Raw genomic sequence first — 20,915 nt, forward strand, 5'->3', positions numbered from 1 at the left:
GAATCAGTTCATGTGATAAAAGATACGGCTGATTTTTTTTTTTTTGATTTATAAAAATATAATGCAATAGTTTCTGTTTTATTCTTTTATTCTCCCACAACAGATTGCTGCTTACAGCTAACCACAGGGCTAACAATTATATCATTAATAGGCTTTGTAGCAGAGTTCACAGACCCTTTAGACCAATCTAAACAGGATAGCTTCCAATAAATGGGGAAATACTTCATTCTCTTCTCATGGAGTTGTTATCTTTCTGTTTGCATACTTCAGTACTGCAGTCTATCAAGTCATTCAGTCAAAACTGTGAATCGAGTCTTGACAAACCTCTTGCATTACTGTACCAAGAGGAGAGCTCTTAAAATAGTTCTCACAGTTCTTGCTTCTGGCTTTGAACCTTAGGCTCCCAGTTCAGTAGAGCATGGTTGTATTCCTGGAGCACAAGGTTGGAAACAGCCAGCAATGGTATGAAGTTGTTGATAATTTCTTTAATCATCAAGAAAAAAACCATAATAAATATGAATCTTGAAGTAGGACATTCATAATATGTCGTTATATGTGGCTGAAATGTTTTCAAAAAGCAATCATTTAAGAGTGTTTTTCAGTTTTCTGAACAAAATAAAATATTCAAAAACAACAAAAAATGAATTTGTTTTTTGTTAAGTTATGTAACAAAACATGGACAATGCTGGGAACAGGAGCTTCAGCAATCTTTCAGGCCTCCCATACCATGTGATACTGCCCTAAGGCAACTCCAACCAGCAGTAAATAAATGAGAGTCCTTGTCAGAAAGAGTTTATAATCTGTGGGCTTTCTCCAGAGCAGATCAAATGCAATCAGAATCTAAACAGGAGCTCAAAAGGGTTTATGAGATGTCAGGCTCAAAATGTTCTGAATTAGTACTCAATGAATGATTGATTTTTTTTCCCTCCTTTTGGTTCACTGGCAGTTAAAAGAAGAAAGAAAAGTTATCTTATACAGGTTTCTGTTACTCTCTGAGTGCAAGGACAGGAGAAATTTTGAACCAGTTTTACAGCTGATAAAATCCTGTCAGGTAATATCCAAAATAAATGTACTCCAGTTTTTAAGGGAACTGGAATGTTAATGAATATGTCCTGATCAAATAACCAAATCTAAAGGATGATTTTAAAAGTTATTTTCATTTTAAAATGAAAAACAAAACAAACAAACAAAAAACACCACACATAGAAACACACATGAAAGTTGAAATGGAAAGTTTTGACTTTAAGGAAAATTTTTGCTATTGACTCCCCTTCCTTTACCAAGTGCAAATCATGTAATCTAGCAAAACTGGTAAAATCAGCTTGCCAATATCCCTGCATATTTGCAGTGAAAGAATTTGACTTGTAAATTTCAATTAAATGTTTTCTTAATTTAATGACCACCAAATTACTGATCTAAAATGCATCTTCTTTAATTTCATTGCTTTCGGAATAGTTTTCTCACCATTTGGGTGTCTATCTTTTTTCCTCCTATCTACTTTTTGATGTCAGAGAACTAGTCTGTGACTCATGCCCTCTTCCTTTTTTCTGTGGCCAGCTTTTGCCTCATCTGATATTTTTACCTTCTTTACTATTTCCTGTGTTCTTGTTGTTTTGGTCTCAGTCCTTGCACATTTGTTGTCCTACCCATCCCTGACTTATAAAATTCTCTCTCACTTGCTTTCTGACAAAGACTTACAACTCTTATATTTTCTGCTATCCTTGTGTCCCTGCTTCCCATCTCAATTGCTTAACATCTCCATTGTCCATAACATCTCCATCGTCCTTAACATCTCAGCTGGGAGGCCTGAAAGGCAGTTGAAGCAGTGACACTTGCCCCCCAGGACCTGTCCTGCCTCTTTGTGAAGAGAAGTTACACATTATTGTTAGTGCTGCCAGAACTGAGGTGTGTCTCCCACGTTTATTAGGACATTATTTGCAGGGGATGTGGGTGAGAGATGAAAAGCAGCTTTCAATTTAAATTTTGTGCTGATCTGACATCTTGATTAATCTTGGAAGACTTTAACCCCCAAACAGTCAGTGTCACTTTCTGGCATCATTCCAGAGTCACTTCTGACTGCAATTTGCTTGCTGAATTCACTTAATTGTGGACAAGTCCATGTTTCCCATGTGTTCCATGAATACATGAATATATCTTCATTTTAACATTTGGCATGGAAAATGCTGCTGAATGTTCTGTATAATCAGTATTAACAATGGTCTCTGGTTTATTTACTTACATACACATTTTATCAAGCCTTGTAAGAGCAGATGACTTTAAACTTAAGTGCTGCAGTTTCTGTACTGCAACAGGATTAAAGTGCTTTAATGTCAGGCTATTGTCTGTCCTCTGTGTTCTAACGAGAGTATTTTATTAAAGTGCTTAATATGACTGGACTGGAGAGTTTATGAGATCATTCTAGGTATTTAATGACAGTGTGTCGCTAATTATGTCTGCTATTTTTGACTTAATAAACTTGAATGTCTGATGGCAGCCTGGCAAATATAAACCTTTCAGCCTCATCAAATTTTGAGAGTCTATGGGTAAAAATAAGCTGTCGTGACTGTATATAAATAGTATTTAAGGTGCAATTGCTGATTCTTTAGCAAAGAAGCCAATAGTACATCAAATCTGATTTCTGATTAAAGGGAAATTAAGTGGGATAATTCTTGTACATGGGATTTCTAATAATACAAAACTCTTGGTTCACATAAGTAACGCAAGTAAGTTGATACAGATTCTGAAGCCCTGAAGTGGTCAGGCAGTTGGATTTGATGATTTTTGTAGGTCCCTTCCAACTGAATTCTTCTATTCTATTCTGTTCTGTTCTGTTCTGTTCTGTTTGAAATGAAAGACCCTCTTTCTTCTACTATCCACTTATAAAGGAGTGTTGATCTTTTGCCAGCCCCATCTCTCCAAGACCGGGAGAAGTTAAAAAAAATAAACAACAACAAAAAAAGTCTGCCCTCTCAGTCATTTTCCTGAGGTCTCAATTTAGTTCTGTACTAAGAAACTGGGGACCAAATCTAGGAGTAAAGATTAAAATGGTGCACATGGGCTCTTTGTGGCTAGGTAGCTATCCATGTGACTATCCAGAAAAGATACAGGAAAAGCTACTGCAGAAGTAGCTTTTTAATTTCAAGTACCATCTCCCTCATCACTCTTTGTCCAGCTAATCTTTGCTTATCACCATACAGGTTGTGCTTCTGTCATTCTCATGAGGAACCTGATATTGCCCCCTGAAGGGAAACAGGACCTTTTTTTTTTTTTTCCCCCCACTTATTTCAAAGCAAGCATGTTTAGACATTTTGATTTCTCTACAAAGACACAGGCACAAACACTTGCAGATGTGTCTTCGCATTATGTGTCAGTGCTAACTCTGGCCCTGAGTCTGTATTATCGCCTCATATAATTGATTACCTTCTTTCTCTATGAGCTCAAAAAAGCCAATGGCATGTTTCGTTTTGTTTTGTTTTAAATTATGATCTTTCCCACCTAGCTATTGAACAAAATAATCTATTTCAATGTGTGACTTTAGAAGACATTTAACAGAGCTAAAGTTTTTGGTTCTACTCTCCAAATTGAGCTATAATGAAGAGCATGCAATCCTCACAGTATTTTCTTTCCAATGTACATGTAAAACCACTAGAGTATTTTAACATTTTACTTCCAGCTTTAGCCAGTATTAAATGAAATATAACTTGGCCACCACAGAGCCAACAGGAAAAAGGTCAGTTTACAACTTAAAAAAAGAGTTGGAAAGTAACATTTTGGAAACTGGTCTTTGTAACATGAACACATCAAACACATTTCACAACATTAAGACTGCTATCACTGGAAAATGTTAGTTTAACAGATGTGTTTATTTAGGTGATTTTCAACTTAGTCTGTGAATTTAGATTGCAAGTCCAAGAAGAATGGCACAGATAGTATTTTGCTTTTGTTTAGCTTATCTTGACATTTTTCATCTCTAATTACTGGTGAATCAATTGAGATCAGAAACCCATGGAAAACTAGAGTAAAATGTTTGGTTATACCTTTTTTTTTTTTTTAATTATTTTTTTTTTTTCTGGTTATCTTGAATGCTTGTAGGCAGTGGGGTAGCTTCTCTCACAATCCAGCCTCTTTGTACCACTCTTGACACACAAAACATCTCAGACTCCATCTGATCGCACCAAGATGATACTCTGGTAGCATTTTAAACAACAGCCCACATCTACACCATACAAAACCCCCTGAGCTCTTCAAAATCATTCCAGCACCAGACTACAGGCACTACCTACAGACTACAGACTACAGGCAATCAGACCTATGAGGCATGTTACTTTGTTACCTCCAATAGTTCATATAAGATTATAGGTCCTCTTTTGTAGTATTGTACAGCTACCAAAACTGAAGCTATCTGTAGCACATTTACACTTTCTTGGGGAAAAACAAGCAAACAACCAAACAAAAAACAACCAAACCAAACCAAACCTAGCGATAGGATAAGGGGGAATGTTTTTGAACTAAGACATTTAGTCTTAAGAGATTTAGGTTAGAAATTAGGAGAAAGTTTTTCACTCAGAGGGTGGTGAGGCACTGGAACAGGTTGTCCAGAGAGGATGTGGATGCTCCATCCTTGGAGGCATTCAAGGCCAGGCTGGATGTGACTCTGGGCAGCCTGCTCTAGTGGTTGGCAATCCTGCCCAGAGCAAGGGGGTTGAAACTAGATGATCTTTAAGGTCCTTTTCAAACCAAGCCATTCTATGATTCTATGATTCAAACCAAACAAAAACCAAAACAAAACAAAAAATGAGTAACCAGAAAAACACTTGGAAATCCTAAGATGCCTCCAGATCAAAGAGGTTAAGCAGTGCAAAATCCTCAGCGTCATCTCAAACTGACCATACTAAGAGTGTTAGTTGTCTTGTGTTTTCATGACTGCTAGAGTCTGTTTCCTTGTCTATGAATAAAATTGTATTACAACAACTTGTGTTGAAACACATGGAAAATTCGGTTTTGAAAAGGGTTCTCAGTTATTTGCATTGTCAGGTCAGAGTAAGATATAGGAAAAAATTGACTTGTTTTCCATTTAGCATTTACTAACAGACAGTTTTGTACACTGTATTTATATTTTATATAAAGTAAATGTGCAAGGAAAAATAGGTTGGAAAATATTGAAAATATTGGCATGCTAACAAAGGTTGAGTTGAAGAAGAAGAAGAAGAAGAAGAAGAAGAAGAAGAAGAAGAAGAAGAAGAAGAAGAAGAAGAAGAAGAAGAAGAAGAAGAAGAAGAAGAAGAAGAAGAAGATATTTTTTTTTAATCTTAAAATTAAAAGGAAAAAGAAATTGCTTGAGGTTCCATTTTGCATAGTGAGGGTAAGTACTTATAAACAGCTATTTCATGACAATGCACTCTTTTGCCCTGTCCTCTGGCTCAGTAGAAGTTATGACTTGTAAGCCTCTGTCTGCTCAGATCCTCATAACATAGAGCTGTGCCCAGTCAAAAAGCCATGAGAAGAAACGAGTATTACCCCCATTGTACATCTGTAATATGGGAAGCTTCCATCCTAACACGAGGCGCCATAGTCATTATCTGTGCCTAATATTTCAGTTGTGTATGTTCCCTGAATGAGGCATTATAGGTAATTGGCATTTCTTGGCTATTGTGGCTAAAAGCTGTAAACACTGCACTTTTAATTAACAAGATATGTGAAGGGACTCTGAAGAACCTTCATTAAGCATTTCCCAGTAATGTCAGTTGACTTATTTATTTATTTATTTATTTATTTATTTATTTATTTGTTCAAATATGCTAAAACGGGATTATTCTTAAACAAAATTGTTATCTGTTATAATGAGAAGAGGAGAAAACACAGGGATAGGGTTAGTTGCCACCCCTCCTCCTCCCCCCCCCACCCCCAATTGTTTTTATGGTGTGTGTTATTGGTCTCCATTTTTTACCTGGTAAATCTGAAGCTGAATTGTTTGTAGTCTGCCATTGTCTTTGATTGTTGTCATAGACCCAGAGCAAGGTGACCACAGAGGAAGTGGAATAAGATCCAACAGTGCAAAAAATGAGTATAAACTTACATTTGTTCCTACAAGGTGCCTGGAAGCAAAGTGGTAATGTCCATCACACTCTATCCTCATTATATCACCATCTTCTGAAGCCATGCATTTTTTTATGTTAGAGGGTAAAGTTAATGAGGATAATTAAAGTAGCTTTGATTTATTTGGAAGCCACAACTAAGTTAGTAAACCTAGAGTTAAAACAAAGAAACTGTTTAAGAACTGAAAGTCTTTGTGTAGCCCACAGTTTGTCATACAGATTTACTTATTGGTTTTAGCTCTCCACTTTGTCTCCATCTGATTAAATTGCCAGTCTACCATGGCTCTTGCAAAGTATGCTTTACAGGGGTTGTAATTTGATAATGAATATTCTGCATGCTAAAACTTGAAACTGTGTTCTATAATCTCTAAGCTCTAAACCAATGTGGGCTTCTTCTTCCTATTTTCTTCCTTAAAAAGTTTTGGAAATTTTTCCAGGCAGTTTGTATCATCTGAAGTCATCTGAAAAGTCATCTTAAATTCACTTTGATTCTTAAATGTGAGCTAATGTGCAAGTTTACAGGCAAAAGTTTATTTCAAAGCAATATTAAATCCTTTGCTGAAACAAAGACTCGAGAATACATCATAACAGAATATCTTTCTGTGTTATAGAGAAAGAAACTTAGGCAGTATTCCTGCAAGTTATAAAAAGTCCCCCAAATAACTACAGAGACATCAAAATGTCATCAGGTTGTTATGCTTCAAATTATAAACAGGTGATACAGTGATGTGTTGCAAAAAGAGTCCCTGAATTTCAGATCAAGGCTCTCTTCAATATCTACTACTAATGATATTGAGCTGTGAACTACATTTAATTCATTTAATTTAAGTATGTACTTTGTCTGCTCTGACAGTTTTGAAGTCATTAATCAGATACTCCACAAGCAAACTGTTACTTCCCCTCCCCCCCCCAAAAAAAAAAATTGCTTTTGGTCTTTTTTTTTTTTTTTTTTCCTGCCCATCTGCAAGAGCATGGCTGTCTTCCAGCTCAGCTGTTGTGCTGACTGGAGTTAAAGCTGGATATGCTTTCCCTGTGGACTGCCATATAGAAGAGTTGCCCAACACCTGCAACCCAACAACTATTCTCTTAAATGATTCTTCAAAATTAGAAGTGTGGTGAGAAGGCACCCCTGTTTGAATCGCCTGGGGAACTGGATGGATGTGCAACCTTGTGATACAGAAAATTGCAGCCGTCATAATTTGCATTCGGTAGATCTATTTGTATCATCAGAAATCCCTTTTTATGCACTGACTACAAGAGCAGAGGAAGCTACATTAGACCTCCTGAAATGCATGTTGCACTTGAGCTGTTTCAGAGCAGTTCCTCGCAGGGTGTTCCTGGAAGCAGGGCTGTGGGAGGAAGGAAGCCTCAAAAACGTCTGAAACACAGATCCTGAACTGTACTGGGACACAGAAACCTGCGCACCGACCTGTGGAGGTCCTAAAGAAGGACTTTCACTTCTTGCCAACTAATTTCCCCCAGAGTTCCCCCATTTTGAATTTTGAGGTATGTAGTACAAATCCCAGGCTTTCAGCTTTGTGAATATTTTTGGTAGGAGTCTCAGCATTGGGATGGCTGACCAGCCTGGAGTTAGAGAGCTGTGAAACTGCTTTCACTCTATCTGTAATTACAGATGTTTCCCAACTGTGACAAAACAGGAGAGGCTTTGCTGTGGTGTTGTACAGACTTTGGTTCTAGCCTCTCTCACTGCCTCTAAAGTGATTTTGTGCAAAGACTTTTCTCCTACCAAATCTGTCAGACGTGCACTGTTATGTGATGATTCTGAAATACTCAGAAGTACAGGATCCACTAGGAAGTGTGGCTGAGAACTTATGACCTTTAGATTTGTAGCTTAGATAGCTTCCCAGGGTCATAGGGCATTTTCAAGGAGAGAAAAAATAATGGCTTCCACCTTCCTGCCTCCTCCCTCTACTTCAATACCTGACTGCTGAAACTTTCTTATAGTTACAGTCTTGTCCTCTGCAGGAGGCAGTCAGGTTGGCAAGACTTCTCTGGAGACTGCTGTTTTCATTTCTACTTCCACATGTGCGGAGGTAGCACCGTGAGGCCAAAGATGAGGGGTATTCATGTGTCTTGGAGTACATAACTGAACAGTGAAATACCAGGTAATGAAACTGGAGTACAACTATTCTAAGAATCAAGAAAACCATGTATAATGAATGAAAAAAAAATGCAAGTATGTGTGAAACAATATTTTGCATTAAAAACAAAACAAACAAACAAAAAAAAACATAATATTTGGAGGGACTGTTACAAAGAAGTTGTGACCAATACAGAAGTTTCTCAGCCCTAGAACTTTGTTTAGGATAGTCTAAACTGTGCTTTCACAGTTAGTTGTGGAGGTGGGAGGCTGACTTGTCAGCCAAACTCTCAGAGTTCTGGCCTCGTGTTGGAAAAACCACTTAGGTCAACCTTTTCCTCCAGAATTCTGATGTTTGTGTGTATGAGAAAGAAAGACACACATATAGTCCTGTTCCTGTAGTGACAAAAGCTGTTTTTTTTCCCCCCACTTTTCAAAAGATGACAATACACAGAACTCCTTCTGGAATACTGCAATTTCTAGATTGTTGATGCCTCTTAACAATCCATATTAGAAATTTTATTAATGAAGATACAGATAAGTCTTTGTAGAAAGAAATAGTTCTTGTCTTTCAAAGTGTAACACTGCTTGTCTTTACTTAATCGTCATGATGATTAATTCAGTCATGTTTTACCTGCTTTGCAAATTTCAGAAGGATTAATAATAATTCATCATTTTTGAAACTCTGATATACATTTAAACATGATGTTTGACAGGTTTGCATAATATATGATTAATCAATTAGAAATTTTGTCATTTGCATGACACCACATGAATATTCTTCTGATCTTTCTCCAACATACTTGTAGACACAGGGCTCCATGCAGTAGTTGGAGAAAAGGAAATCTCTTCTTCATTCAGCTCCCACTTATGAACAGCTTCAAAAAGAAATAGCTTTGCATTCACTAATACAAGAAAAAAAAAAAACAACAGTGTGTCTATCAGGAAATCTGATATGTGCTACACTTACTAAATCCTCTTTTCAGTGAAATGGATTAAGTGATGTTATAGAAAAAAATAACTGAAAAAGTGGGATAATAAACTGCATGCTTAAAATAGAAGGTAGGATTATGCTCGCTGCTCTGGAAAAAAAAAAAAAAGTTCTTTGTACTGTGGAAGAAAAAGCAGTTGCATACATGCTTCAAACCTTCGTTCTGGATCTGAGTTTTTGAGTAGCTAGATGTTGTTACTGTCATGAAATTTCAATGGACAGAGGCTACACTTAATTCTTTGGAATGCAGATGAAACTTCAGTTGCCCTCAGTGACATATACGACTGTATATTAGCAGGAACTGCATATGAAAACTCTTGTTTTATGAATTAGTGTTCATAATCTGCAGACGAGAGAAGATCCAAAAACTTAAAGCATTCAGAATTATTATGGAACCAAGTGTTTGTTTTTGTTTTTGTTTTTGTTTTTGTTTTTTAAACTTGTGATGGAGTGAACTAAAATCCATATACTATACTAGATCTTAAAACAAAACAAAACAAAACCTCTTCTATTGTGAATCTTATTTACCCATTTCAGTTTGGCATGGATGTAGGTGCAAAAGCAAACCACTTATCTGATACTTATATCTTGTATAATAAGTCAAGATGGTTGACCAAAGACCAGCTAATGGAGAAAGGAATGTAATTTGTTGACAAACACTTCAGTTAACATGTGCAAAGTGTATGCTTATGCATGCTAGTTTAGTGGCCTCAGTGGTCAGTTAGAGGGAGAAAAGGAAATAGCTGACGCCTGTTTGTCTGATATTTTTGGCATATTGCAGAACATTAACTACATTGAAATTTGGCAAGAAATTCTGATTTTCAATGAAATAATCTATTTTGCAACATACTTTCCCCTATCTTATTATTCTTTGGCATGTAATGTACTTGGAGATTAGAAGATAAGATTAAAATATTCATTAGTCACCTAAAAACGGTTACGGCATCTGACAAAGAAGAAATCAAGTCACAGAAATCTCTTCCAGTGCAGGCTGTGAAAGGCTGGACTTGGTGCCAAATGTGGGACTGGTCAGACCTATGTTTAGAAACCCATGATAAGTTCTAAACACAGTTTGATGAAAACCTGATGCAAGTCTCTCCTTTCCCTGTCATCTGCTGACATTAAACTGTGAAGTTGCCTGTGATGTCAGCTCTGAATTATTCCCTCTTGATTGCTGACTCAAAGGCTGGATGCTAATGGAGAACTGAGATTTTTAAGGATCATCAGAGAAGGCATTAAAAATCTGAAAAATATGCATATCTGGCTAGAGTATGCTCACATGGCTTTTCTGTGCTCTGTTAACTATTCTTTAACAGTAATTTTGTAAGAGTGTTTTTTTATTTTTTAATTTTTCTTCTTTTTCATTTTCCCCCAAGGGCAGATAGGGCTGATTTCTTTTTGTTCTTGTCTTCTTGCTCTGTCCATCGAGAAGGGTTATTGGCATGAACACAGAAATTCTTTGCCTGAATTTGAATGCTTGAGGGAAATTTCGTGTGGGAAAGACACTGATCACTCTAAACTAATAAGAAAGCTTAAAATATATGCTAAAACTTATGTAGGAAATGTTGGGATATTTAAAATATTCAGATAAATAATTCAACCAAAGCTTTGAAATTTTGCTCCTAAATCAGCTCAAACAGAAATCTAGGTCACTGCAAACAGTCCTGCAGACACAAGTGCTTAGGTCTAGCAATGGTCTCCACCCTTTATTAAAGTTTTATCTCTTTTTAATCACAGTAGGGTCCCAACAAGATCCAGGCTGGCAGTCTAGGCTTGACTTCTTTAGATAACCAAAGGGTGCCTTTGTCTCAGTCTGGTTTCCAGAATAATTCTCTTCAAAATGTGCTTCTTTTAGAACTGCTATTCTACCTTGTTACCTAGGCTTTTTCTTGTCCTGCTATTGGCTCTAAACAATCTTCCATTGTCAAGAGAGAAGTAATTTTTCTGTTCTTATTTTTTTCTGTCCTGGTTGTTTTTTCCCTATTAATAAGCAAAATCAATGTGTCTGCCAGTAACTATTCAAGTGAGCAGGTCAGCATTCAGCATTCTTAATCATTACTGGGCAGCTCCAAATCTGCTCATGTTCAGCTCGCGCTTTTCAATTTTGGCATGCTTTCTTAATGCTGGAAGCATTTCACAGATATTAGCCGGTTGTACTTTCCAAGAAATCTGGTGCAGTTAAAATAGTATACTTTCCATTCAAAATAAACTTTCATCCTTTTTTCATCCCCTCCCCCCCCCCCCCCCCCCCTTTTTTTCTTGTTTTTTTTTTTCTTTTTTCCTTGTTATTAAAGGAGGTGGCACTCTTTGGAAGTTCAAAGGCAGATGTGATGTAATTCTGAATGAACGGTACCTCTTTATGACTTCTGAGAGTTGCTTGGAAACTCTTGCTCACACTGTGATATGGCAGTGATAAAGGAGAAAAGATTAGAATAAAACTCAGAATGAGGAATCAGACTTTGGAGAAAAGTGGAGATCTGAATGAGTGGAGGTAAAAGAAGAAATAGAGATTCAAAGAAAACTATCAAGGAAACTAGGAAACCAAATGCTGCAAGAACTATGAGAACAAAATCAAATTTAGTAAATTGTAACAGAATGAGAAAAAAGAATAGGAAAAATGGAAAAATATTCAAATACTCAAAAACAAACAAACAAAAAACAAAACAAAACAATCCAGTAGAAAACAATCAGTAATCCAATTATGTATAAAAAGTAAAGACAAAAAGTACAGAGATAAAACAGAAGTTGTCAGACTTTAGAGAGCAACAGGAGCAGGAGATGAATGGAGTGAAGTAAGAGGGAGTAAATTAAAACCAATGCACTCAGTCAGTTAAGAATTCAACTGTCTCTCTGGTATTTATAGGAAAGCATCCATAATGCTCACAGAATATACAGAATGCACTAGGGTTGTTATCTTGATACTTCTTGATATTTGCATTAGTATTGTACATCTGCTGTACAATACTAATGCAAGTATCCCCCTGTACTCGGCTCTGGTGAGGCCGCACCTCGAGTACTGTGTTCAGTTTTGGGCCCCTCGCTACAAGAAGGACATCGAGGTGCTCGAACGAGTCCAGAAAAGGCCGACGAAGCTGGTGAGGGGTCTGGAGAACAAGTCCTACAAGGAGTGGCTGAGGGAGCTGGGCATGTTCAGCCTGGAGAAAAGGAGGCTCAGGGGCGACCTTATTGCTCTCTACAGGTACCTTAAAGAAGGCTGTAGCGAGGTTGGGGTTGGTCTGTTCTCCCACGTGCCTGGTGACAGGACGAGGGGGAATGGGCTAAAGTTGTGCCAGGGGAGTTTTAGGTTGGATGATAGGAAGAACTACTTTACCAAGAGCATTGGAACGGGCTGCCCAGGGAAGTGGTAGAGTCACCATCCCTGGAGGTCTTTAAAAGACGTTTAGATGTAGAGCTTAGTGATCTGGTTTAGTGGAGGATTTGTTAGTGTTAGGTCAGAGGCTGGACTCGATGATCTTGAGGTCTCTTCCAACCTTGAAATTCTGTGATTCTGTGATTCTGCTGGGCAGAGATAGTGTTAGTTTCAAAGAGAAAGAAATTGTTTGAGTGATCCATTACTGATTTTCAGCCTGGTGAGTAAAACAGGCTAAAAGTGGAACCTTTCCATCCTCCCTTCTCCCCAGACTCTGCTTGCAAGCAAGATCCAAACCTCCCTGGTTAATGTTGGTAGAAGGAAACAAAACTTGACAAGCTTTTTTGTAAAAGCTAAATTATCCTTGTTTTCCCATTATGCAACTAACCCAAGATGAGACCTCATTCAACATCTTGAACATTTCCAGTCCATCTCATGACGGATTTTTCAAAAAGCAAAATTAAGCTGTGATCTTTTCAGGTCATCACTGAATAAGGGCGAGGCATTTCTTGATGTTAGTCTGTGGTGGAGAAAAGCCTGTGTTACTGTTGTCACCCACCCAGCACAAATCTCAATCCTTTGCATGTTGAAACACTACCTTTGGCAATAGCACCCAACTATGGGGCCAAGCTTCCTGGGCCAGGCTTCAGAGGCCCTTTTATAGCCTCTGCAGGAGCAGGAGTGGAGTGAGGGATCCCAGGTCTTCCCACATTTGAGCTCTTTGCCTCAGAAGCCAGTTACCCCACTCCAGGTTCAAACCAGCATGTGAATCAACACATGGGTATTGCTCATGGCCAGCAAACTTGAGACCACCCCTGCTCTGATTTCATGCTAGAAGGTATCCAAAGATGTTCTGCATCCCTGGAAGGTTACATTGACTCAGGAAAGCCATATGTACTTTTGGCTGTGAGGTCAAACAAGACAACACCAAGACAAATCTAGAATGAGATGGCCAGAGAGTGTTATCTGCTGGTGAAAATCCCTTCAACCCAGGAATTGCACAAACTGGAAACTGAGCTTAGGGTTTCTCTGTATTTGTCAGCTGCTGCAGAGCTGAGCCTTGAAAAGATTGAGAGAGAAAGGAAAGAAAACCAATGTTCTTGACTTCTGGCAAAACTGGCTGTTTCTTAAGTATTAAATGCAATGCTTATTAAGGTCAACAGGAATATTTCAGTTAATGTCAACGACCTACAAATTAATGATGTGCTGATGGGTAAACCTTGCCTCTTCCCCTTCCACTGCTGTCAGGGCAAGCTGCCTTTAGCAGCTACTTTATTTGCTGTTTTAAAAGCCTAATAATACTGCACCAATAGGGCCAGCATCTAATGGTTATTTACATCCCAACTGCCATATATTGCTTGCAAAGACTCCAGTTTTAATAGTTACACTCTTTTTGGTGTTACAGTGTAGTGGTTTTTTAATGAGATATGCACAGAGCTTTTATGAAAAGACTGACACATCATACTTGTGTTGTGTTCAAACCAGAAATATAATACCCTTTTTGAGACTTTTCAGGACTCTCTGTTGTTAGATCTTTGAAACTCATTATGTCCAGACTCTGTGTAAACAAACTCATTCTTCTAGGATTCAGCCTGGCATTTGAAGCCTTTTGAAGGAAGAAAATGGGCTAGTGTTATAGCTCAACAATTTTCAGATATATTTTTAATTTATTTTTCTGTCAACAGTATCATTTGGTGAAGTTATTGTTGTTTGTTTGGATGTTTATTATTTTCAGCTATAAATTAAGGATGCTGTTTAAATAAGCTACAATTTACAGTGACTGTCTGAAATCCATGCTACTGTTAATATCAATAAAGAGATAAGTCTGCTAGTTACAACCTTAATAGTTGAAATTCAGTGGAGTCTAAACTATACGCTTGAATTCAGAGTAACCTTAGTTATCATTCACAGCAGAGCAGTGCTTTTCTTTTTGCCTTTATGGTTTAGTTTTATTGATTAGGGACAAGCATGCAGAGATTGCTCTGAATTATAAAACTGAAGGTCAAATATTTTAAGAATTACAAATATTTTACCATGTGTTTACAATGAATCATCCAGAATTTCTAAACTACAGAATGCGATAATTTATTCATAAATTGGGAGAGCAAATCCAAAGATGCACACTACTACAGGAAGAAGGCCTTCCTGTTGTTATTGGCTTAAGAAAAATTGTGCTGCTGGAGAGGTGATGCACTTCACACCCGCTGATGTCTCAAACCCAACATTCTCATCATCCCAGTACCAAAATGGGTCTTCCTAAAGTGAAGCATACTGGAGACCTGGAAAAATGTTTCCACAGTCAAGTCCAGTTGCAGATTTTAATATCATAGGCTAAAATTTCTAACTTTCTTGCCAAGAATGCATTTAAAGGCTGCAAAATATGCACTGAAAATCAATGCCAGATTATGGGCAGCTGCACTATTTTCAATGAAGAACAATGTTTAAGCCATCATTCATATCATAAACAAACCATGGCGGAAAATGTGTGCAGCCTTTCAATGTAGTCAAAAAACTTTCCTTTGCAGTCAGCTTGTTAGCTCATAGCCAGAACATTTTGGGGGCTTCTGCACAGAAAGAGGCCTTTGGCACATAGATCAGCCTCTGCCCCAGCAAGAAAAAAAAAGGAAGGGAAGGGAAGGGAAGGGAAGGGAAGGGAAGGGAAGGGAAGGGAAGGGAAGGGAAGGGAAGGGAAGGGAAGGGAAGGGAAGGGAAGGGAAGGGAAGGGAAGGGAAGGGAAGGGAAGGGAAGGGAAGGGAAGGGAAGGGAAGGGAAGGGAAGGGAAGGGAAGGGAAGGGAAGGGAAGGGAAGGGATATCTTTTATTCAATTTTAATTTCTATGTTTGTTCAAGGTTTGTTCATTAAAGTTCCAGTTGAAGACATGTTGGGTTCAGTAGGTTTACTGCTCACCTCCAAGGCTGATGGATCACACCCCTGGTCATCCTCCTGTGCAGAGCACTGCTAAAAGGCAGAAGAAGGAAAAGCAAAGGTGCTAACAGTGCTGTACAGGACACTCATGTACAGGACTCTAAAAGAGGAAAACATGATCTGTACAGTATTATTAAACACTACCAAAAGCACTGTTTCAATTAGAATCTGGGTCAGTTCCATGGTATTTTGAATCACACCTTCTTACCACTTGTTTCTTGATGATAAAGTCCCACATTAGATTGCTTCACAGTTCTTGCGCTGATAAATTCAACTGTGTATGTATTCAGAAATGTTTTGTGTTTGACACATGTGACAAGAGGGACTGAGTGACCAGTTTGCTTCATCACAGATATACTGAAGTCTTAAAATACAGGAAAAGATAGACAGCAGGCGTTTGTTTCCTGTTGTTGTTGTGGCAGTTTTCTGCAAGGCTGATTGTGAAACATTGGCACAACTGACAGGGCAGAAATATTTCCATATTTTTTGCTGTGTTGGGGTAGTGTGTTTTAAGCTAACTGCTGGAGCAGTTTTTACTCATTGGAAGGCAGTATTTGCATAACTTTCCCCATCAATGTCAAAATATCACTTCAATACTGTGTGCCTGACTGGACTGTGGCCTGGAAGAGGATTGCCTGGGAGTCTCTGCTGAATTGTACCTGTTTACCCTATTAGTTACTGGTGACATAAAAGAGAAATCATGATTGTCCTGGAGAGATTACAGCTGGCAGAAGTGCTGTAACATATCTGGCATAAACAAACCAATCAATAAAAAATGGTCTTTCCATGCAGATGTTAAGGCAGCTGTAGCTGATGGGATGGGATTAGACAGTACGGTCCCATGATGCTCAACACTCTGGAAGCTCATGAATGGCTGATGTTAGAACAGTCTCTTGAGCTTTGTCACAGAGGAAATATGGGTCAGAATTCAGAATTTTGTTTAACATATTTGTCTTTTGACTGCTAGTTTGTTTTTGTTTTTGTTTTTTTTTGTTTTGTTGTTTGTTTGTTTTCCGTCAGATTTCTAGGATTTTTGTCTTCAGTGAAGGAGGAAAGACTAGTTTTTAATATTTTACTCTCACTTGACAGGACTGCATGGTAATATATATATTTTAATTCCCCTAACATATGCAGGTAGTGGAACCACTAAATCAGGACTAACTCCACAGTTTCTTCTGTAGTATATAGTGTCTAGTGATTCACTCTGATGTTGCTTGCCTTTGAAGGTGGGATGGAGATTGTATGGAGAAATACGGAGACTTCATTACTAAAGAACAAACCACTATGTGCAAATGAAGTTTGAGAGCAGAGAGGTTAAATGTTTTCACTTTCCTTCAGATGTCAAGGGAATGAGTTATGACTGGTCAATATGGCTATTATTAAATTAACAGTAAGCAAAATGGCAGGAATGTGTCAATGAAGGAAAACTGTCTGCATGGAGATCCCAGGAAGCCATGGTAAGAGACTAAGGCTCCTGAGTTAGCTTATCACAAGTTTCACCTCAGCTTGCATTACTAAGCCTTTGATGTGACAGCAAGCCAGGTTCCTCTGAAAACTTCAGTCACTGTCTCCATATCTCCCCATCATATGATATGCGTAGGCGAAAATGACAATGAGAGTACAGTGCACTGTTGTGGAGCCCTGTGGGCTGTGGTATTGACATGCTTTTATCAACAACCCAATCTGATAAAGGAGTCCTGAAAGTCTCTGTATTATGTGAAGGAATTAATTTCTGCAGCAAAGAGATTCATGTTCTGTCTAAGTCTAAAAGTGAAGGAAGAAAAATAAATCTGAGTTTCTTCTCTGCATAGCATGTCTCCTCAGGCATCCAAATGGACAGCCAAACTTAAAGAAAACACAAGCATACTAATATATTGTCGTGTCAGTTCCAAAAAGGAAAGGAAATTTATTTGGAGTTGGTCTAGCCCACCGTGCTCTGAAGAGTTAAAAAAGTGGAGAAGAGTTAGCTTTCTTAAACATTTTAATTGAAAATGGGAGCATAAAGAATCACGTCTTTACATATGAGTTCCTTCTAGAGTCAGCTTCACTGTAGCTGCATCAGGATAGCCTCCTAGGGTCACTGAAATGACCAGGAGCGAGCTTCAAGGGCCTTTGATAAGAGTTGTGAACGATGTCTCCCTGTCTGAATGAGGAAATTCATTAAGCAAAAGTATAGCTCCTCTTGTGCTGGCAGCAGCCAGGATGAATGTACGTGAAAGTATCACCAAGAGCTGTTCTTTCATGTATTTTTTTACCTGTTACTAGTACATCTTCCTGAACTCCTTGAAACATTGGGTCACTGTATTGTCTAGAGCTCCCATCTTTGTTGTGCTTGATACAGCTACACAATGGTGGGAAACCAAAGTTATTTATTTATTTATTTATTTATATATTTTTTGCGTGTGGATACATTTTATTGAGCAATTCACAGGTAAAACACACTTGCTGGAATTTTACAGAAGCTAGTATTTAAAGTGAAATCTTAGAAAGTAAGTAAACTGATGCAAGACCTGATGTTTTAGGAATGATTAATGTTTAGTTATAGCTGCTTGGGATTCCAAGTTGGACCAAACCTAATTCCAAATAGGAGGAGGAATAAGTATGGTGATAACACATACAGGAAAAAAATCTTGTGCTAAATATACATACATATATATAAATATATATTTTACATGTACATGTACACATTGTTTAAGAGATAGAGATCGAGATCCTTTTGATTTATTAGACTATTTGTACTTTTTTGAATAATTATTTCCTTAAGATGCCAGGATTCACAAACCTTGACAAAGTGGCTGCCATTCTGCTTGTGAGTAACATTTTAATATAACTCTTTGATCGTGTGTATATAAATTCACAAATATATACCTATAAATCATTTTAAAAGGCCAATGTTAGAAATAAATACAAAAGTATGATATCTTCCTGGCAGTCCATGTCAGTTAAAAAAAAAAAAAAGACAAACAGTTTTCTCAATGGAAAATATCAATAAATGTACGGCTGTTGAATGTGACACTTACAATAGATGCCAAGTTTTTTTCATTCTTTAAAATAATGGAATTTAACAACCACCCACCCAAATGCTTTGTGAAAGTGCAGCAGTGCACTGGAATTTGTAGCTCTATATCAAAACATTTGAATTTATTTTGGGTGGCAATGAGAACATTTGCTTCTCATTGATTTCAGGATTTAAATGCAAACTCCATAACAAGAGCCTAAAAGAGTACTTAGTTGGAAAGCTCTTTATGTAAACAAAACAAATCTCAAGAAGCAAATCAATGAGAATAGAAAAAATGCATTTCCATTGTAAACCTGTTAAGGTAGAGTCACATTTATCTGTGTATTTGTGAAGCTTGAGTTTATGCTGTTTATGATAACCCAGTGCAGGGCTTGATGGTCTCCCCAAGAGTTGTCTGATAGCTTACCGCCAGAGTGTTAGGACAGTGTTCTCCATTTCCCACCTCTGTGGAGCAAGCTGCATTTCCCCTGATCCCATCAACACAACACATCAGATGTTACTGCCCTGCTGAATATTGCCTGGTGAATTTGTCATTCAGCAATGCTCTTGGGAAGGTGTAGCCCTGACTGACTACATATCACCTGAAGCGAAACACTGTGTTACTTCAATTTTCCAATGCAACAGTCTCCCTGAGAATTTTATTTTCTTCCAAGAAAATTAGCTTCCAATTATTTCATAATTTGGACATATCTTGGGCTGTGCCAAGATAAAGGAGAGCTTGCCAGCAAACTTTGTGATTCATCTCTCTTTGCATCAGCAGTGCATGAACTTGTGTTTTTGTTTGACTAGAAGTTCTCTGGATTAAGCAAATGCAGTTTAACGGTGCCTCATATTAACAGCTCAGTACCAGTAACTGACTCCATCTTCTAGCTTTATATCATCAGAATAAAGTGCTGATATTATCATGTCACTGATCTCTTGGGAACTACACTTCTAGTATTCGGTTACCAAGGGCTTGTGATAGAAACTGAGGGAAAGAGAGAACAGTTAACAAAAAGATTAAAAGTACCTAGCTGAAAGTGCTGCAACTCTAGATAGAAAAGCACAAAAGTTCTGCTGGCAGCAGTACCCAGCAGTGCTTATGAAATGTCCTTTCCTATGGTGGTTGGACATCTGAACAACACTTACTGCAGGGTACCAGTTTGTATCTCACTGCAGTGAAATGGTAAAGAGTAACTTTACATAACAATCTCTGCACCCTAACCTCCTATTTATACATTTTACAGTAAACTCATGGTATCACATTCCTAGGTAAACTTGCTACAAAATCTCATCTGAGCAGAAGCCTAGCACATTTTAAAATCTTACCCAGTAATAGCTGCTTTATCAACCCCTGAAACTTGTGATTGATTCTGAAAATTATTCAGCATTGAGTAATAATTCATGCAAATCCTCTTTTTGGCTGGGTAAAATGCAGCTCTGGTTAATAACATGATTAGCAAAAATTCTGCAAGCCCAGAGCCAGCGCTGACTGCCCCCAGCCCTGCTAACACAGCAGAGGCTTTCGGTAGGAGGAACCTACTTACCCAGTTCCTGCAGCCGGAGACATTTTCCACTGACAGACAGGCTGTTGAATACAAAAACACAGCTATTGCAGAAGCAGCTGCCCCTTTGTACCAGCTGCATTTGACTTGTTAGACCACAGAATTGACAAGTAATTAGATATTTGCTGTAGCCCTGCCCTGCTGTACCTGCAAGGGAAAGCCATCAGAGGAAAAAGTCTGCCCTGAGAAGAGCAGAGCTGTGTAGGCTGGCACTTGCTTTGGCATGCCCCTGAAAATGACGAGTAGACTTGATTCTTGCTGTGCAAACATGTCAGTGACAGCATAAAATCAGAGTAAAATATTTATTTGCTAGATTCAGTGTATGCTTGTCAGTATGAGTAAAAAAAAAAAAAAAAACTTGTAGAAACACATCTGAAAGGAGGAGACATTTTGCCTACTCCTCATTCACCTAAATATGCTGTCCTTTCATATTTGTCACTGGTTTAAAAAATATTTCCTCTCACATTTGTCAGCAAACTTTTGGACAAATCACATTTCCTCTCTTTTGTCCTTGTGGAGAGGTCAAAAATAATAATGCTTCCCAGGATAAATATATATGCACATTTTATTTCTTTGAACAGTGCAGCAGATACAGTGACCACCTATGTTGGGCTGCTTGGCAATCCAGGTATAAGAGGCTAATGAAAGTTTCACTTTTGAGAAGCCAGTCATGATAGGACCTGAGAAATGCTTAGTTCTGAATGAATGGTGCAACAGCTCATTTCAGGTATTTCATGAGGCAGAAGGAGGGCCTGTACTCTGCCTAATCTTCAGCTCAGCTGAAGAGTGTTTTTGAAGAGTTTAGGCACCATCTTCAAATGAATATAAATTCACAGAGCTTACAGGACATAAGAAAGATGGTTCTTAACC

Source organism: Anas acuta, chromosome 2 (genome assembly GCF_963932015.1).
Source record: "Anas acuta chromosome 2, bAnaAcu1.1, whole genome shotgun sequence".
Taxonomy (NCBI): domain Eukaryota; kingdom Metazoa; phylum Chordata; class Aves; order Anseriformes; family Anatidae; genus Anas; species Anas acuta.